Genomic DNA, 22,230 nt, shown 5'->3' with positions numbered 1-22,230 from the left:
CTGAAAGAAATGCGTTTTATTCTTTATTAGAATTCTATATACCATTATAAGACCATTGTATACTATATGTGACAGTTAAACAGGTGAATATTGGATATAAAACGCGTATTGCTAGCACAGTTGTATAGTGAATATAAACCTTATTCTTTATTAAATTATTGTATAACTAGTATACAACGTTTTTTATACCCTTTACGAAATAATAGCAATAACTGTTATTAAAGTGTTCCATATCGTTATTAGAACATCTAGTACTGGTTATAAGTTTTATAATAATAAATATATTAAACTGTTGTATACTCTGTATGAGTTAAAAACATATGTCATTAAGTTTTCAGAAATTTTATTGGATAACTGTAATTACAAGCTAAGGTTCTAATGTAAACATACATAAAACATACTTTTAAGCATTAAAAATGATGACAAATCGCTCCCAAAACTGTCCAGTTTATTTTCTTAGCAACGATGCACCCGTATTTTCTTGTATTACATGAGAATTTGCACTATAACTCTTCCACCTTAAGAATGAAGCATCCCCAGAAAGGTTGAGCTTCTTTCCATATAATTTTATTTCCTCTGGTTGATTGACTTTATACCCATGCTCTTCTTTGTCACCGTTAACCTTCTGTTCCTCCATCTTATGTAAAACTTAACATCAGCGATTTCTAATAGGACCTACAAAATAATAATTTTTAAGATTTAGACAAGATTTACATTTGAAAAACAAAACAATTACAAGCCATAAAACAGTTAGATACTTACATAATAATTTTCCATTTCACACAACGTGATATGATCATGTATCCCACAAAACATGTGCATATACTGTCCATTTTCATCAAACTAGACGTGTGTAAGTCGATGCACAGCGGACTGTCGGAAATTTTACGATTGTTGTATTTTCTCTTCTTGAGTAAAGATAATAAAGACGTTGTGGTTTTGTGTGTTTATTTTGACGATGATTGAACATGTATGGACAATAAAAGTGGACTGTATAAGATAATTGAGTACCGTTCTGCTTCATGCATAGCATGCTACTGAAATCTTAGAAGGGATGAGCTCGTGCGGCGAACCCTAAATCAGCGGCTGGAATAGCCAGGTTTCTTATTGAGTCGGCGCACTTCGCTCTCGGGTCTGACATATGATTATTATTACAAGACTATGAATATAACTTAACAACGATCATAATCGATTATGCACCGAGAGGTGACGATCACTTAACCATCATAAGATGCGTTATACATGTTAAAAACGAAAACATATTCATATACAACTGGAATATAAAGTCTATAACACCTAATAATGTATAAGTAATTCATTATAACCTTTATTTCATAGATGCATAAGGTGTATTAAGCACCTTCCAGTTAAACTGATTGAATAATGAGTACGGAGATGATTGCTTTTTTTTAATAAAAGTTGTATATTAGTTATAAAAGTTTTAATATGCGTTATACACATTATTCTAGATAAACAGTTTAATAAGCCCATTTCTTTCAGTGTGGATTCATCCCGTTGAGTAGGTGTAGGTAATAAATAAATAAATAAATAAATAAATAAATAAATAAATAAATAAATAAATAAATGTTTGTAAGAATACGGCGCCCTTAAGATTATACATAAATGTGTTGGCAGTTCTATAGTTCAAACGGATTTTATAGTGAATACATTGTGGTTTTGTCGGTTGTAAAAAACGATTTTCAACCCAATTTATAGCGCAGGAATGAGATCTGACAATGTCAACGGCACGCCAAGCGGCATGTGATCCGCTTCTTTCCAACTTTAAACCAGGTTCTGTCACACCAGCCAAAACATAAAAACCGGGATAATTTATGTTCTTTACGTCTTTCCTTAACCTCGAATAGCTGAATGCAAATAAATAACGTCACGTTATCTCTCCATCAACGCTCCGGCCACTTGATGATAAAAGTTTATAGTAAATTTTAATAAGTTTGTCAGCGCCGTAATGAACCTAATGATGACATAAATAAATAACGCTCGGGACAAGGCTACTGCTCGTTAATGTATTCAGTAAACCTGCTCTTGCCCGTACGGGTCGGTTATTTGTAACGAAGTCTCCGACATGTTTTACTATACAAGGCGATGCAATCTGTTCCAAGTAAAAATATACATACTTAGGACGTGTTTATGTGTATTCGGTGCCATATTACTAGCTTTGCCTTTTGTGTCGCGGCTCCGGCCAGCTCCTTGATAAATAAATACCGACTGCGGAGCAGCTGGTCCCTCTCGAGTACACTCTACATTATTAAGCACTTTTGTTCGCGCTGCGGCCGTCCGACTTCCAGGAAGTTTACGTCGTAATTATTTTCGAACCCAAAAGAGGATCCCACAAACGGACCCAGTTTCCTTTTCCAGATCTCCGCAACAATTCCGATGAAGAAAACTGCTACTATCAATGACGAAATATTAAATAATTTCATAAGGCACATTATTGCAATCAACCAACAAAAGAAACTATAAATTTAACACATTAAGTAATCACTAAACTATGGAATATCCAAATTTGAATTAATGTAAACTGTATGCTTTATCACAGTGGCGGCTCGTGACTTTTTGAGATGGGTGGGCAAAATATTTTTTCTTTCATGTAACTTAATATCATATATTAATTGCAATCTACGTTAGTCTATTTACTTTTGAAAGTGTAAAAAACTTAAGAATTATGTAGATAGTTAATATAAAATATACCTGAAAATTATATTAGTTATTCCAAAAGTATACCTAATAGTTCAGCAAGAACAAACGAGAATGTCATCACAGTGATTTCTTGCCGGGATAGGAGATAAGGCAAGGATTAAGGCATAGAAGGACATAAAAAATTATATAATTCTCTAAACAAATAGTAAAATTCTCTATCACTTTTATAGCTGAAATTACTAACGATAAATTATACTAAAATTCTAATAAGTAAATAAATAAATAAATAAGTAAGTAAATAAGTAAATAACCAAATCAATAAGGCGCTTTACAATGTCTCTATTTTCGTCCACGACTTTATTATGGTTTAAAATATTCTCACGAAATGCAGAATCAAGAAAAGTTTGAATGTTTTGTTTTCCTAATAATTTAAATTTTAATGTTGAATATGTATGCTCCTCCGATCGCTCGTGTTTTTTTTAAAGATTCATTTATATGTTTCAGATCTGAATATCCTAGATAATTCCATGGAGTTTTACTTTTTTCATTAAACTGTAAGCAATTCCAACAATATAATTTGTTTCTGGTTTCATTACCTTTTAACCATTCATATTTATTGTACCAATTTTTACTAAATGATCTGTTACTTCCGCAATTGTTTTTATTTATTAAATTTTTCATGTCAGGCGTAGGTTTTAATTTTGAAATAAATAATTTATCATCGAAAGTTAACATACAAAATTTTTTATTTAATAAAAAATTAATAATATCACCATTGCTACTCACCAATTCGCTATTTTCGGCTTGCCATTTTGCTTTACTCCAAACTATTAAACATTAAAAACTTACCTAAACCACTATACTAACCCTAACCTAGAACTTACAAACAACCAAGTCGTGAAGTACAAGGAATAACAAATCTCTACCTTCCTAATCTATGAAATAAAACTAACATCAAACCGCAGATTACACGTAAGTACCCGAAGAATATACGAGTGAAGTCGAAGGGCTTGCCCGGAGAGTAGAGTTATTTTAGGTAATTATGTATATTCAAATGATAATTTATTAAAAATCTGATTGAAATAAAAAAAATATATTAAATAGAAGCTATTTTTTTTAATCGAACAGTTTATTATTTGAAAAAATAAATAAATATGTATCGAATTTAAAAGTCCTAAAAATAATTTATTTCACTTCCATATTTACAAACTCGAATCTATTATAATATTGAAAATTTTTCAGCAATCACTCTTAGTTTAACAGTAACGCTTCAAAATAACCTTAATAAATATACTTAATTGTCAAAGAACATTCAACATAACAGCCTAGATATTTATTTTTAAAAATTAAAAAATTTTATTTTTAAAAATTCATTTAAAGAACAAAATTACAGCACATAAATATACGTATATTTCCAACTGCTGGCTGGCTAGCGAAAAGCCGTAGCTGGCCGATACAACACTCGATGAGTATGCGGGTGCGGGCTGTGTCCGGGCTCGCCCGACTTGGGCTAGATATTCTAAATTAGTTAACGACTTACGTTTCCGATTACTCTCTAGTCCTAGCCCTGCGTATAAGCAGGCAACGTACGGCGTTGTTTAATTCAGCGGCCACGGGCTGGCCCGAATGTTATGTTGGTTGCTGCCGAGATCATCCCAAAAATAATTTACATCACTCCCATGTTTACAAACTAGAATCTATTCAAATATTGAAAATTTCTCAGCAATCACTTTTAATTCTGTTTAACAGTAACGAGTTAAAATAATCTTAATAATTATAATTATCAAAGAACATTCAACATAGCACCATAGATATTTATTTTTTTACGCGATTTACAAATTATTAGAAAACGGTTTATTATTTCGTTTACTAAAATTTGTTTTCTGGAATACCTTTGCAGGGAAAAATTGTTCTAATATTTAAAAATTCATTTAAAGAACAAAATTACAGCAAATAAATATACGTATATATATTTCCAACCACTGGTGAAAAGTCTTAGGTATTCGATACAACACTCGATGGGTGCTCAATGGGTATATGCGAGCTGTGTGCGGTGTGCGGGCTCGCCCGACTTGGGCCAAATATTCTAAATTAGTGAACGACTTACGTTTCCGATTACTGTCTAGTCCTAGGTGCGTATAAGCATGCAAGGTATGGTTGGGGTACGGCGTTGTTTAATTCAGCGGCCACGGGCTAGTCCGAATGTTATGTTGGTTGCTGCCGAGATCATGATTAAAATATAATTTTAAAATTTGGTAGGGGGAGTTTCAAAGGAGGTGATGCATTTTAGATTTAATTTTATAAGAATTTTCAAATCACTGATAAATATATACCTACACAAATTTTTGTTTATTCTTCTGAAAATTTCAGGGTGGGCACTGACCACCCTACCCACCCCGACGAGCCGCCACTGCTTTATCATCATTTTTGACATATTTATAAGTCAACACAGGATATTATTTTTGTTTGTAGGCTTCCGTGACTGTCGTTAATGGTTGAATGATTTCCGGGCTGGTTGCCACGTCATCGGTTTACAACACTTGACGTTTCGAGAGACATATCGCTCTCTTCTTTAGAAGTTACTCTGAATCTAGAGATCTACTAGTCTTGTCACTATTTATATTTGATGTGGTCACTGGTCCATGATGTTCCGGTGGGTGACCCCACTGGAACGTCAACAACGCGTACGAGGTCACCCACCGGAACATCTTGGACCAGTGACCACATCAAATATAAATAGTAACAAGACTAGTAGATCTCCAGTTTCAGAGTAACTTCTGAAGAAGAGAGCGATATGTCTCTCGAAACGTCAAGAGTTGTAAACCGACGACGTGGCAACCAGCCCGGAAATCATTCAACCACAGGATATTATTATTCTATATCCTATACAGGGTGATTCAAAGAAATTGATTATACAGGTGACTCTACAAATAAAATTTTCTAAAAAAAAACACAAAGAGGGCAGTTCCCAGTTCGAAAATGATTTAAAAATACACCTCTGCACGGCGTTGGAAACTGATCACTGTAAAACCTGACCTTGCGCAAAGCAAAACATGTAATCGAAAGAGTTTCTTTCCTAACGAAAGAAATAAATAGAATTTTATAACACCTATTTTATATCAGCAAATTCAAGTGCTTTTGCCATTATTGTTATTATTAATTAATAAAATTAATTTGTGGTTTTAATTAACACAATAATTTGACATTCCTGATTTTACAACAACTGTTCCAAATTTTGCCCAAAGACGTGTAAACACATTTGAGCCCTTCTTAACCAGTTTCTACGAACTAACACAAATGTTGTCTTGCTTACTATAACAGAAATGCTTCACCATAACACAAATGGTGTCTTGCTTCACCATAAATTAAAGCGATATCCATCAACTCGAGTTAAAATATACGTAAGCCATTTCTGACACATGGAAAACTAATGTAAACACTATCGCGAAACATTAACACTAAAATCGGATTTCAGTATTCGGAATCGCCTGGAGACACGTGGAGAGAACGCATTACGCACAACGCACAACGTGAATAACGGTAGCGCAGCGATGTAAGGGTTGAAAATACTACAACTTCAATATTTTTTTTCTCGGAAACTATAAGGATTTTACAAAAAATTTTTTACGATATTGACTCAATTTTCCATAACGCATCCATTCCTAATTTTTTTGGATAAGTTGTGAATCACCCTGTATACATATTTTATTAATTATTAATTAAGACAACTTAATGATAGATAAAGATAAGTATACAGAGTGATTCTCAAATTATCTAAAAATATTTGGGGATATATGGGGATTTGGGGATATAAAAATACAATCAATATCACCAATTATAGGTATTACAATAAAATAATTATAGATTTCAAATAGATTTATTCTTTATATTACATTAATACTTCTGTTTTAATTAAATCTCGAGCTTGGGATTCACTTTCGGGGCAAATATTTTTAATCTTGGAATACCGGGATTAAATCCACATCTCAAAAACTGGACTCCTATCTACAATTCAGAAAAAATAAAGAGTATCACCTTAATTTTGAGTATTCTAGTTTGAATACAAGGGAAAACCTAACTGGTTTCAAAATAATAACGTTTTTTATCTCACCACATGTTAAATCGAAGCATTAACAAATAGAGCAAGATTTATTTGAAATATGGTGCAAATTTATAAATTTCAAATCAAATTAAACAAAATAATATTCTCATTATCTATCAACTTTTCGGCTAAATAATTCACGAGCTTACTTACGCTTTTGGTGTAGATGCTAATGTGTCAGGTAACATTAATATTCAAGGGGTTAAAATTTATTATATAATTATTATATTTTACACTCTACAACTTGCGTACCCGCTAAAAAACGACGTTGATAAAAACGCCTAATTAATTTGACTTGTTTATTTGGTCGTGTTATGACGAAATTTATTCTGAATAATTTTGAATAATATGCCAGCAAGAAAGGAAGCGGATGTTAATTAATTCCAGTCATTAATTCTCGAGTAATTTTACTTTTACTGAATTCATTTTTTTTTCATCCCACTCATTAATTAAATCTTCAGCGTTTATTTAACGACAGCCTTTTACTTTACTTTGTAGTAGGCATAAATCTAACAAGCAATTGAGACGTGAATGAATTTAAAACAATATTTAATGTGTTCAATTAAATAAATATCATTTTCGTAATATGTTCTTATTATTTATTGTAGCATATTTGTGTGAAGTTATCCACTTTACGCTGGTCCTATTGGAAAGAACAGTAAACACTCAATTGAGGACATACCAACATCGATGTAAGTGCATACTGTGATCATGGCGTCTAGATTACGGTACGGTAATTTTAAAGTACATATTAAGGTAAACTGTAAAAATTTTATAAAATTTCTGTTTTTCTTATCCCTATACCAATTGGACACGAATGATACAATAACATTGCTACCTACTAAGTTCTTTGAAGAAAAATAACATTAACAATGAATTTACGAAATAGAACTAAAAACGAATGTACGAAATATTACTAAAAATAACATAATTATTGGATTCATAAAATGGTAATGAAAACAATGGCTTGAAAATATTAAAACATTTGTGTTAAAAAATATTAAACTTATATCCGTTATGAAATATGAAAAGTTGCAATAAAAATTTAATTCAGTATTCGAAAAGTGTATCTGTTTTCGTAAAACTTTTACACTAAATCCGGAAAACGTTAAAAATGGAATATAAAAATTTTGCATTCTTCAAAAAATCTCAAAAACAGAAAAATATTATCGATTTCTCTTGGGAGAAATTAATGACTTGGGACAATCCCGCTATGGTAATTTCAAAAGAAGAATGGAAAATATCTGCACATTGATACTTCAATTAATACGATATCTTAAAAATTGTAGATCAAATTTGGGAAATTTCAAGAGGTAAATCCTGTACCATGAGAGGATGAGAAACACATATTTCACAAAATCTTTACAGTTTTGGTAAAATTTCATTGGTTTGGAACAGTGGCATTAACAAGCGAGTAATGTACGACGTTCAGATCATGTATATGACCAAATTTTAGGATGAAGTCTCCATGGAAAAGAAGTGCAAAAATTAGAAATTTCTTAATATAAGATTACGATTTAATTTCGTGAACGTAAAAATTCCAGTAAATATTATTATGTACAATATCTTAATATGTTTCTCACACAGCAAAGAGATTACTGTAGTCTAGAAGCTCTCCACACTAAATGGTCACAGTATACACCTACATCCAGTCGATGGTTGATTAATATTGTAATTTCCTATTAGAGCAGAATAAACTATGGATGACAATTTGCATAAAACTCCACACAATCTTTGAGGGAGCATATTTCTGAGACAATGAGAATGTACCCAATTATATAGCTTTTAAAACCAAATATATATACGATTAATTATCAGTAAGATCAGTATCGTTATTATTGTCACTAATTTTGTCAATATTAACTTTTCGCTTCTACATTCCGAATATTTCTCTTATTACGAATCTATCACTTCAGACATCCCACGTTGCAGGCGATTTTATTCATTTGACAACTGTATTTATCAAAGTTAATACAATCATTCTGCCTAATTATATATTAAATTTAAATATTGTATACCAGCAGGAGGTTGGCACACCCGACCTCCTACTGAAGTTATTTGTGTCGGTTGACAGAAATATATTAAGAAATCTGACTTGACACTGCACCAGAATTTCTTTGGCATCAAATTTGTCACGTTCTTTCTCGCTAATAGTGTCACAAAATTGCAACAAGAGTTTGTCATTGTACAAATATGCCTTAATGGGATTTTGCAAGCATGTGATTGTCTCCACGCGAATATTAAATTGTACGACGACAACGAAGTAAAGAAACATAGAACAGGATAAAGGTAAACGTTCTAGCCAAGAAAATAAATCAAATTTGCTTTTAAAATTATGAGAAAAATATGTATTTAGATTATGCATTTTATTTTTAAACAAAAACTACATTAATTTAGGTAAAAGAATTCAGAACTTAATATGATGAGCTTTTCAGTACATACTAGTTAACCGATAATTAACGATTGTTCTATGGACTGGGTCTTACTCATAAATTATTAATTATGTATTTGGCAACGTTCTTATATTCCTAGCTTCATTTTTGACAAAGTAGGTCTGTGTTGAGCACTTATCATTAGTGAGATTGTACCTATTTACGTTCACGGTTCTGTACTGAAAATGTTATTCCGTATATATTTGTTCTTAATTTGGTTAGTTCAGCATATTCCAGTGGAGACTCATCAGGTGATGCAAGTGACGCACTGCTTCACCTAAAATTTCCGTTTGGTTGTGCAATTTAAAAATATGTATTTTTAATTTTATATAAATCTTATTTTAGGTATAATTCTATATTGAAAATGTATTGTGTTTGTTTGTTCAATACGCAGAAATAAACAGAATAGTTGCGCGGTGAACGCATTCTAAAAAACATTAAATGTGTCTATTTTTATTTTCGTATTTGTTTTTTATGGGATCAGTTCAGCATATTTTGCAGAGCAAATATGAAGGCTTTCGAATTCCTTTTTTTATGGTGTGAATGTTAAGTTGGGATCCACATATACTCCTAGATGTTTTATATTATACTTTCTTTCATTAATTAAATTAAATAATTAACGTCATTGAAATTGGTGGAAGTAGCCATGCCAAAAAACGAAGACCTTTTTGAACATAGGTTTAATCTATATACCGATAAATAATTTAGGTGTGAAAGTAACTTTTTTTTCTAGATAAATGATGAATGACATTTCTGTCAAATACATACAAAAAAAGATTTAAAAAGGGAAAATTATTAGTTTTTTTGTGGTATGCAGGATATGAAATAGATATGTAACGGACAAGTTCAATATTAATTATGAAAATGCAATTGGCACATATAAAAAAAATTGATTGAGGTTGGGGTATAAAGCAAAGACGCAAAGAGCAAAAATATGAAAACATATTAGTAGTTCACTACTAAAAACAACAGAGTTCCCGGCAAACGTTGCAAATTCTAATGTGTTTTGGTTTTCAGAAGAATCCGGATAGTTCCCAATCGTTTAGAATTTTGTCTTAGTGCGTTTATACAGGGTATTTCTGAGATAAGTGCGTTCCTTGGAAAGGGCGATAGAAGTCACGAAAATGAGCAATTTTTATTAAGCAACTGATAGTCTAAATGCTTCTGTTTTCGAGAAAATTAAGAAAATTAACCATAAAGGTAAACCATGTGCATCTTGTGCAAGTGCACGTCCAGAATGCTTCGACTCGCTACATGCGTGAAGCTCCTCTAATTGGGGGACGTTCCACATAACTTCCCCAATCAAGCAAATCTGATGGTAGGTCAATAGTCAGTTTGTCATGTGTTCTTTAGTTGTGTTGCAGGCCTTAGCCTGCGTATAAAATGTTTTCTGATTAAGAACTAGTAGAATAAATAATGTCAGTACAATTTAAATGAGACTTGTCGTTTGTATGCGGTCCGTCACTGTAACAGAGGACAACCTAACAGAAGAACAGTGCAAAAGGCAGTTCAAAGGTTACGGGATACCGGGAATGTCCATCTGACACATTATGAAGGCCGAAATATGTTTCCGACAACGAAGAAAACATCATAAACCTCGTTGAGGAAGATTCGAGCCGCAGTACTCGCGACAATGGCCGAGAAGTGGGTGTATCTAACAGTACCGTGTGGCGTGTCCTACGGGAACAATTCTTACACCCCTATCACGTCATGTCATCGTCTATTGGTAAGTAATTCGTTTATTTGTTTAATTTTTGTGTTACTTTTAAACGAGATGTGATTAAATTTTACCATTTTCGAATACAACATTGAAACCGTCAAAACCGCCATCAGCGCTTTTGCACTACGGCGCGCGGTGACTTCGATACCAAAGGTGCAGTTGGCTTCCGAATCAGGGATGGTTTGAAATTTGTTTAAACCATCATTTCTTTTTTTTCAATTTAAAACGTAATGTTTAAGACCATGAGTTTTCTGCGCAGATTCTATACCGTTCAGAAATAGAGAACCCGAACAAAGTTTTTGATTGTCGGTTTTGTTGTTGAAACTTTGTAGAGTTAAGATGGAAGTTTTCTATATTTACTGTTTCTGTTCCTGATTTCGTCCTGTTCTAGTTTTTTTTAATTAAAAGATCGTTAATACTCGTTTCCAGTTGACTCACTTTGTCCCTAAAACTTTGATCTGAGCGAAGTTGTTTTGATAATTTTCCTGTTAAAGATATTTTTGTTAGCAGCAAAGGTAAAAAGATTACTGCTTATGTTTCGGAAATTCGCAATTCTTGCCCTTTGGAAGCTTTTGTAAAGCCACATTTCTACTACCCCCGAACGAAAACATCGCGTTACAACCCTGCGTGAAAGAAATACGGTCCGCAATGGCGGCGCGAATTAATTACCGTGTGTGCCTGACGCCTCCTTACAAATTGCATCTCATCTCGCACCTCCCGGCGCTCCTCGCCTGTTCGCTTCCACGGCCGCCTTAATGGACTCCGGGCCGGCTCATTGTTCGCGGACATGCAATGTATCCCCAGACCGTTCGCGATTACTCACCGTGACGGGCCGGTGCAGCGGACAGCTCACGTAGAGTTCGCGGTACAATGTACTCGGGCCAGGGAATAACAATGGCGTAAAGTATCCGACATGCGAAGCGGCATTTAACTAATTTCAGTGAATAATTGCGGGTCGCGAGGCGGCCGTTGTTAGAAATAAAGCTCGCCTCTCCTGAATAAAAATTCGCATTTCCGCTTCACGGGATGCGTGCAACGCTCTTGCTTCTCTGATATTAACAATCCAGCATTGCCTAAATACATTTAACAACCGTCTGAACGCTATTCTACATACAGGGTGTCCCAAAAGACCCGAATCCTTCGATATTTCAGGTGAAAGTTACATCAAGCAACTAATATAATAGTGTCCTTGAATTTGACCTAGACCAAGGTCAAACTGAGATTAACTTGAAAATATTAAATGGAAGAACAATGCCAACAATTGATAAGCGTTGGTTGAAATTTAACGTCCGAATATGCAGCAAATTTTTCTTGTATATTTTTTGGAGGTCATGTGAAGGACAGACTCATTTTTCTCTGAATAACTCGACAAGATCGAACTGTGGAAGAAAATGTTTCAAGCAAAATGTGTGGTATTTTGAATAACAAATTAAACGGGACCTCCTTGGATTTGACCTTCACAAGTTGCAAGGTCAAACTAAGATCAACTTACTATCAAATAGAATACACTATGTTTTATTCCAGCAACCGATACCCCAGCCAACTGTTGTGGGGAATTTGAAATCAAAAAACTTTTCCAGGATGTCCTTGCAGATCATTTGAAGGTCAATTTCATTTTTCACAAAAAGTAATGGATATAAAAGGAATCGAATTAATAGACGTATTCGACTGAAACTTATTAGTGTGATCATGGCAATTCTGAAATTTAACACATTGTTAGGTTAGTAATTAAAAGATAGAAACTATTCTGGAGGTTGATATCTCGTTGTTAAGTTAAATACAAGGTCACCATCTGCTAATGTGTCAATCAAAATCCTACAAATATTTCTTGAAACATTTTTGTCCAGTTATTCAGAGAAAAATAAGTCTGACTTTCAAATGACCTACAAAACCATGAAGGGAAAAATGTATCGATTGGGACGTAAAATCTAGCGCCCAAGTTGACGTCGGTTTGACCTTCAAACTTAGGTCAACTTCAAGTTGACGAGCTACAACTTCAAGAAAAACACACTTTCCATTTTGAAGGTCCATTTCTTCTGCTTTTCATTTTATTACTGTTAATCTGTCTTTAAAATCATTTTAAACTTACTACAATCTTTTAAAGCACACAAGAAGCAATAGGTAAGTAACAAAATTTTACACACCTGAACAAATTACGTTTAATGAGAAAAAAAGCCGTGAATAGCTACTATTTGGTTACGGTCGGACTAGATAGAGCCCAAGCTGCATTGTAAATATGCGCTATTCCCACTGCGTCTTTCACTACTGCGCGACAGTAACTATGACCACCGCTGTAAACACTTTAGGAGCGAGCTACGAAGAGCCCATGTTTTCAAACGAATTTTGCAAGTCGAGTTAAATTGACTACACATTACAAACGCAACATTTCCTTCTGTGTTTCAGAATGTCAATATATTTAATTATCTAGACATCATTATAAACAGAATTATAAAATAAATTTGGCAACGGTATCCTATTCTCAATGATATAGGCTACTGTAGCCAATGAATGCTCTGTTCAGTATTCTTCGAAAAAAGTAATTGAAATGATTGATTATTCCTTTTTTTAGGGTGTCATCTTACTACCCGCAGCTTCGTGGATTATTCTACAACCCTCTGATGGACATATAAGATATCCCAGTATAGATCTGCTGCAGTGATTTGAACCAGCCGTAGTTTTATATAACTTTAAATTAGTACCTAGCCTTTCGTCTTTAAAAACTGATACCTTCCCTGTATCTCACCAGAAAGTTGCAGCTCTTGAATGATGACAGAATTTATAACTTATTTATTCGTTAGACAAATGCTCTATGGTACAGAGATTGCGGATATTGATAATTTAACATGATCACTTATGCTTAGTTGTGCTAAACTGCTTGTTATTTTGTGCCATGTTCTTTAGAATTTCGTTCACTTGTTTATTAATAAGAAGCTCTAAATTAGTAAAGCAATTGCATGGGTCACTTAAAGAAATAGCAGTCAAATATAGGGCTATCACTGGAAATAAATAGAATTTCACCTGCAAGGTATTCCGTTGGAAAGACCAGGTCTCTCTGTTCTTATTAATCTGATAGATTGTGTAAAGTTTTCTGTTAAAAAACTGTATATCGACTTCATAAAAACGTATATTATAGTTTTTCAAAAACTTAATTGCATGAAAATTAACCACTCTGTATGTTTATCTTACTATTTGGCTTGCATGTATGTTTGCCGTATAATTATACTTGTTTATAATTCAACATGTTTTATAAATAAGTATATGAATAATTAATATATAACATTCTCTAAAAATAATGTTTTCATATCTTTCAGTACTTGTGTAATTGTGATGTATTAATCATGTTTATTTAAATTTACAGCATATAATGTATACATTATTTCTTTCACTGCTGCCAACATATTCTATATAAATATTTCATATTTTGCTTGCCAGCAAAATTAATTTAAAAAATATAATAATAGTGAAAGGTACTTACACTCTTTGAGCAGAATTTTCCCTGAAACAAGACATAATATGGTTAATAACACTTATACAATTTTAAATGATATATTTTACTATTATAGGGCCAATATTTTTGCGAAATCATATTTGATTAACATTTCACAATTAAGTATACACCTAATTAAATGTTCATATCGACCAATGTGATAGCCTCATTAAGCTCGTAGTAAAATTTAACAACATTTTCATTCTAAATTTAGGCATTATAATTAATGTTTCAGTCGATTTGTTGAAATCAGCAACAAATTATGTTATTTATAATGATTGATATTGGCCCAAACCAATGTCGCTGATAACAAAAACTTGGCAATTAATCATTTAAATGTATTTTCATGATTTGTTTTATTGTGATTTATGACCGTTTAAATCTATAATTATCCAGCCATATACAACAATGTTGGCAACATTATAAAAGGAATATGATGTCACACAATAATATATATTTAATTTATGAAACTAATTTACATATACTACAATTCCTAACACCATTTGGTTAAATGATACACGGCAATAAATTGTGGGAAAATATATTTATAATCGTGCTACATCATTTAATTTTTTTACATACCTATTTTTACATAAAAACATTAATTATTAGTTTCACAAGGCATGATCTTATTATTATGACTTGATTTTAAAGTAAATGACCATCCTAATTTCATAAAAGCACTACATTGTAAAAAGAAGCAATTGCACACTATACATACAGTAACATTTTGCATATAAATTAATTAAAAAAAAAGCGACAAAGATAATTTACAACTTAGTGCAATAAAAATCCCATTTAATTTTTTAAATGAATATTTCGACAGCATGAAAACAAAATAAGAAATATTGAAACGTGTATCGAGATCTTCAATGCATTTTAAATTATTTGTGGCACTGAATCAGAAAACATTTCAGTTTCTACCTATATAAAATTCGTGCTATTTTTTATGTAATTTTCCACATCCTAATTGAGTTATAGCATATTTATTTACATTGTACATGAGGCTATCATCATCTTGACACGAGTAAACTGTTTTCCGTCAAGAAAATCTTTATTTAAGTGCATTAATTTACTTGTGAGAATTATAGTATCCTCATATACAGGATGCAAATAAATATAGTCTTGATTTAAGACAATATTTTTTCTGTGATAGGCTTTGTTACAATCATAAAGATAAATATCTACATATAAAACAATAAATTTGACATAATACATAGACTATAAAGAATATATAAATATCTAATAGTTCTGTTCAAATCTATTTTTAACTATGGAATAACATTCCATGATCACGAGTAAGTTATGTAAATATTATGCTTCCATTAGATACCCAGACATCAAGACTTAATCATCGTCTAATAAATAATCAGTAAGATTATTAAAATTCAATCTAAGAATAAATTAGAAATAATTCTTACCAAATAAAAACTGCTAAAGTGTTAAAACTTTTCGATAAATTTATTACATATAATATATTAATAAAATGCTAATACAAGAAGTACGGTTTCAAAACAGCAACAATCTGCTATATCGGCTATATCTAAAACCAATTAACTTTAGATTAGCTTGAAATATGTTACATATTTACTTTGAAAATAGTTACAATTTCAAATTAAAAAAGATAATGGAAATTTATTTCTAAATCTTTAAAATACCCTACGTACATTGCACGTAAATAATGCTTTATGTACTAATTAATTATTAAGTCCATATTTGTCAAACGTAAAAAAACATCGTAATTTTTTATTCAGTTTCAGCAAAATACAAATGTCTTAAAAATTTCATCCTTAGTGTTTAGAAAGATGTGCTTATACGTGTGAGTTATACTTATACAATGTTTTATTTAGATATACAGGGTGTCCGAAAAGGTCATATTGTAGTACTTCATAAAAAGATGTTTTCTATAGGGCTTGTGGGTTGTGGAGTTATTCGCCTTCAAAGATAAAAGTTGAAAAAGAAATTCCAATTAAGTATAACTTCTAAGTCGTTACCATGACAACAGTGAAATTTAGGCAATTAAAGTAACTCGTGGTAATGTTCATTCCCAAGTTTAAACTGATATTCAATATGCCTGGATTATACAGGAGTAGACGAAATTAACAATTTAAATTTATATATCTTTCCCAGTGTTGCCAAATTTGGCATTTTCCTTTCATAGTTCTATTCCTCTCTCACTTTGCTAAAAAAAATGTATACCGTATACCTATCAGTTGACACATTGTACCGCTTTTGAGAAAATTGAATTTAATTAACAACATACATTTTTTGTAACAAAAATGCGACGTTTAACTTTTTTGTAAAATTCTTGGTTTCTATAGAAATTATTAAAAGAAAAAAGAGAAGTATTAAGTAAGATGTTCAATAATAATATGTGCACCTTGAACTTCAATGCAATTTCTGAAATTGCTCAAACACCTCTGCTGTACTAGAAACAACATGTGGTGATCATTTCTAATGATGTCGGCGTATGTAATTATGCGATTTAATAATTCTTCCCTATTATTCACAGGAGTTTGAGAAACAAGACTTTTAAAATGGCCCCAAATAAAAAAATCGAGATGATTAAAATCGGGAGACCGAGACAATCACATAAAAGGACCACCTCGACCGATCCAACGATCGGGAAATGTGGTATTTAAATAAGGCCTTACTGCCCTGCTAGAAACGGGTGGTGCACCACCTAGTATAAGCCTCATGTTATTTCGAATATTTGAAGGGACGTCTTCCAACTACGGATTAAGGTGTTCTTGCAAAATGTAGGTATTTATCCCCATTTAAAGTGCCATCAATGATATGTGGTCCCACTAATTTCCAATTCCACTAGTTTCCAATTATTCCCATCTATACATTAATGATAAATTAATGAATAACAGCATGGGGGTTTTCGTCACTACAAATATGCAAATTGTGGGAATTAGTTATTCCTTCCCGAGTAAATACGGCTTCATCACTTAAAAAAACTTTGCTTATAAAGCCATGGTTAATTGTTTGGTTTTCCAGAAAAGCCGTAGAAAACTGTACACTTACAAGACAGTCAGCTTCAGACATAGTGTGAACGTAGCGACTTAGCAGTTATATTTGGAATTTGTTTTTCAATTTCTTTCTTTGAAGGCGAATAACGCCACAACGAGGCCAATAGGAAAAATCTTTTTATGAAGTACTACAACTATTTTTACCTCCCCTGTATACCTCTTCATTTTTGACATTACCTTTCCGGATACCCTGTATATTTTAATTTATTGATTTCTGCCTTTTTATATATATTTTATTATGTAACTAATATTCAATGTTAAAAATCTGTAAAAGCAAAAAGCACAGAAAAAGACCGTATCTTATTGAAACATATTTAAGTAAATAGGATACAAAACTGGTTAAATTGGATATCAGTTCATTTCAATAATCATCGCATCAAAAACGACATTTTAATTAAGTCTTATCATTAATGAAATTCTCAAAGTAATATATTCGTGTTCCTTAACAGCTAGATAGCAGATAAGGAACCTACTTACACCTTCCTAAAAAATGTGGGAGCGTCAACCAGCGATTAGACAGGCCTGTTTACAGTCGATTAATATACACTGAATATTAAATGTCAATCAAGCGATAATTTAACTTTATTGACTTCGATTATTATTCATAAAACGACCAATAGACGTTGTACGCCAATTAATCTGGTTAAAATGAAATTTCATTAATTTGCAATAAATTGTCATTATAACAACCGTGTAATTAACCGTGAAATATATGAAAGGATTTCTTTAAATTAATTTAAATGATATAAAGTGTCGTGTAGAGCCGCTCCAAGAGTAATACCCCCAATAATTAAATACCACATAAATAAAATCACGTATCTAGATGGACGTAATTAAGAAATTCTATTAACCCAGCCCATTAAAAAAACCTTTCAACGAGAAACTTAATAGAAAATATCTTAAGACTGTTTATTTACACGTCATGTAAGAATAGCCTTGTAAATAACCTGCAGAGTGGATTGGAGAATTCAGAGCACATTCTTTTCGGGTGGAACTTTTAATTTATAGGAATGTTTTTAAACGGAACGTACAATTGAATGTTTTTAAATGGAACTTCCTCAATAATCACTTTTTCCAAATGGGAAGTGATTAAAATTAAATTTCATTTGAAATAAAATTGCAAAAAATTCTGGACTACAGGTATTTTAAAAACGTTCTACTTGTCTTTCGAAAACCCATATACCTATACCAAATGAAGAATTGCCTATTTGTGCATTTTCTGTATGTCAAAATGGCCAGCGCAATGCTTCTTATCTATTTAGCATGCGGGGGTTTTTGAAGTCGCTTATTACGAATCTGAAGTCAAATCTGCAAAATTCAAGATGGCAGATCCAATATGACAGACGATATTTTCGAAAATCAACCGATCTACGTCAAATTTGGTACACGTGGATTTTCGGGGTCGTTGATCACGAATCTGGGGTCAGAATTCAGAAGTTTCGGCGGACCCAAGACGGAGGCACCTTATTGGCTCAAATCTTTAAGAACGGTCGTACGGGAGCATGTCCAAAATGTGCAGAGACTCGTTACAGCTTACAAACTTCTCCGAATGACGCCATTTTTAATTCACTCTATACTTGAGCAAACTCAAAATTCCAAAATATACAGTTTCAGTATAGTTTCAAACAAGATACTAAAAAAATCTTAGCAAAGCCAAGAAGATGACCTCAGATTAATGATTAGCCACCCCGAAAACCCACGTATACCAAATTTGACGCAGATCGGTGGATTTTTCGAAAATATCGTCCACCATATTGGATCCGCCAACTTGAATTTTGCATATTTGACTTCAGATTCGTAATCAGCGACCGCAAAAACTCCCGTATGCTAAATTTGGCGTAAATCGGTTGAATTGTTAAACAAATTTTCAAATTTTTTAAAAAATATTGATTCGTGATCGATATTTTTAAGGTTAGAAACAGCTGAGACGTGGCAGCTTAATTCTGGAGGTCAAAATACATTGGAAAACATATACAGGGTGTCTCGCGGTGACGGCCGTGTATTTGGGATACCGGGTTTTCGGACAGCGTGACAAAAAAATTTTGCAAATTTTCTTTTTTTTCTGAGTACATGGACTTTTTTTCAGCTGAATCCATTGCATGGACCAGATAGCTTGTTTATTCAGTTTCAATTTCCTTTTTTTAAAATTTCGATAGGACCATTTTTCATCGAAATATCGGACTTTTAATGAAAAAGGATCCTTTTGTCTTCTATCATAGATACCTCAGCGATAAATGGTCGTACAGAGAATTGAAGGGCAGTTTCGAAAACTTGAATAAATTTCCTATAACATGCTGCCGCAACTTTTCGGAAAAAAATTATTTCATCTTGTACACGAATTTAAAAAAAAAACAGGAAAAAACGATAATTTATGGTTTTTTTAGAAAAATCGACGGCTAAATTAGAAATATTCACGAAATGACTAATGTTAAGTATGACTTTTACAGTTCGATATACCCAGAAGAAGCCTGATAAGTTTCAACTCGATTTACCGTTTCTTTGTTTCAAGCAGTCAAACTTTTGAAAAAACTTAAAGGGTCAGGTTTTTTGAGCTTTTTTGAAAGACAATAATTTCTATTAATGTAAACAATGGTTTTGAGGTTTTCGTTGCAAAATTTAATTTTTTGTAAAAGTTTCGCATTTCATAATAATTTAAATTTACTAATCCGACTAATTTCAATGGTCTAGATCAGTGGTTGTTAACCTGTGGTCTGCCATCTCCTCCCAAAGGGTCCGCGAAGTTTTTCAGAACATTTAGTCACTAATAACAACTAATTAAGAAAATGCAATCTCTTAGTGTAACTTATTGTTTATTGATATTTCCAAAATTTACGTTTGGTGTGCAATTTAGAATTAATATTATTAATTAACACGGGACTTACATCTAAGTAACTAGGGGTTCGCAACAACAAAAAAATATATTGAGAACAGATCTGCGGTAAACAAAAGGTTAAGAACCGCTGGTCTAGTCTAGATCAATAAAAATGTTTTTAAAAACTAAAATACTGTTATCGTACCTGCAGAAATATTTCTAAATAAACCCTAAACTGAGTATTCCTTCATAATTTCATTTTTTAACCATTATTTAATATTCCCACTTTTGAAATGAGACCATAGTTCAAAAGCAGTCTTTATAAAATGCAGATGTAAGTGAAATAATTTATGATGGCTGTATTTTGTGCTGATCTTCGTATAAAGTGATGTTATACTTTAATAATTAAAATTAATTAAAAATAAAAATAACAAATATTTTAATAAAGGTTTTATATATCTATATTTTTTTTCATTAGTACCTACTCTTTGTACAGATAATTTTTTATTTTGGATATTTATTAATGACTAGCTTAAATTAAAGTAAAAATCCCACCTTTCGTTTTAAAATTATTAGGCAACCATAAACAATAACACTGAATGGAATACAACAGAAGACAAAACTGAAGAAATACATTACAAGTATGTAGTAAATGTGTGACATATTTCAATTCGTGAAACTACTACGACCAGTCACACTTTCCGTTTTATTTTAATTGCACAAGTTTGAAAATCCAAGAGAATTCAGAAAAGAGCGAAACATTGACGTCACTGAAATTACAGAAACTAGTTTATATTAGTTAAGACAAACCATCCTACGAAAGCATATGTCGGCAGTCCCACGACATGCATGGATTATAAATCAAAGTTGTTTGTTATCGATCAATAAATACACTTATCTGTAATTTATTTCTTCGGTCGCATTAACGGCGGTCTATTATAACAGGCTGGATATCTCGATTCCGTCTGTCAGGACGACTATAATGGATAGTTTATTTACTTCTTAGTGATGTTTGTTTCCCACTCCAGATAAGATGATTAAAAGGCGTTTTAAAATGGGAAGTCATTTTTAATAGTTAAATAAACATCTTGACACCCATAGCTAAGTAAATATCCTGACACCCATCATGTAACGTTTATTTATGTAGGACACGCTGACAAAATACAATAGAACTGAATACCAGTGTACGTTTGAACGACTGGCCTTTCGCTAGTTACTTAATGTAATGAATAATAAATCGTAACGATTTATCCGTACTGGTAAAAATCGCTACGATATTTGCACCCACACGATACAAATATTTGAGCGATTTTTCATCTAAAGGCAGGTTTACACGCTACAATAAATGCTAGGAATTTATCGTAACAATCGAATCGTTACGATTTATCGTTGGGTGTAAATAGGAAATTGTAGCGATTTATTGGAATGGGAGTTGGGTTGGATGGTTGATGCCGGCCGGGATCAATTTCTGCAAATCGTAACGACATGTTTGAACGTGTAAACAAGTAGCCGGTATTTCTCGCTACGATTTCACTCAGTTTGCATTTGCAATTCATCAGATATAGTCCGGTGATTGTTTTTGGCTGACCTTAACAACTCAACATAAGTCTCATCGTCCATTCTCAAATAATTTCGCTAGTCATTCGGTTCATTTCTCAATTCTTTCATTAACTTCACATGAGATAACTCTCTTCTCTTTAATAACCACTCGCGGCTCCACTTTGTTATCTGTTTTCGCGCTTTTTTCACTTTTCTCGCTAAATAACCGATGTACAACGACAACAACACTACTTCCTCCATGGCAAAAATTTTTTTGAGGTCGATAGCTGTTGACAACGAAATATGGAAGGAAATTGTTCCGATTTATCGTTAACGTGGAAACAGTACTCCACTCTTTCGATTTATTGCAGCAATAAATTTGTCACTCACATCGTTACGATTTCTCGTAGCGTGTAAACCGGCCTTAAAATGTACATGCGGCAGA

The 22,230-nt window shown here is 32.4% G+C and overlaps 1 protein-coding gene across 3 annotated transcripts in view; it reads right to left on the bottom strand.

The window, feature by feature from the left end:
- The window catches only part of LOC108904190 (zinc finger protein 608-like), a 296,106-nt gene that overhangs the window by 182,783 nt on the left and 91,093 nt on the right, over positions 1–22,230 (bottom strand). For all 3 annotated transcript variants that reach the window (XM_018706641.1, XM_018706643.1, XM_018706642.2), the window contains exon 2: positions 14,388–14,408. The gene's annotated coding sequence lies outside the window, so the exon portion shown is untranslated. The remainder of the gene's footprint in view (positions 1–14,387; positions 14,409–22,230) is intronic.

Source organism: Anoplophora glabripennis, unplaced genomic scaffold, assembly GCF_000390285.2.
Source record: "Anoplophora glabripennis isolate ALB-LARVAE unplaced genomic scaffold, Agla_2.0 scaffold130, whole genome shotgun sequence".
Classification (NCBI taxonomy): domain Eukaryota; kingdom Metazoa; phylum Arthropoda; class Insecta; order Coleoptera; family Cerambycidae; genus Anoplophora; species Anoplophora glabripennis.
Note: the sequence above shows the minus strand (reverse complement) of the source record. Positions and strands in the feature narration are given on the sequence as shown.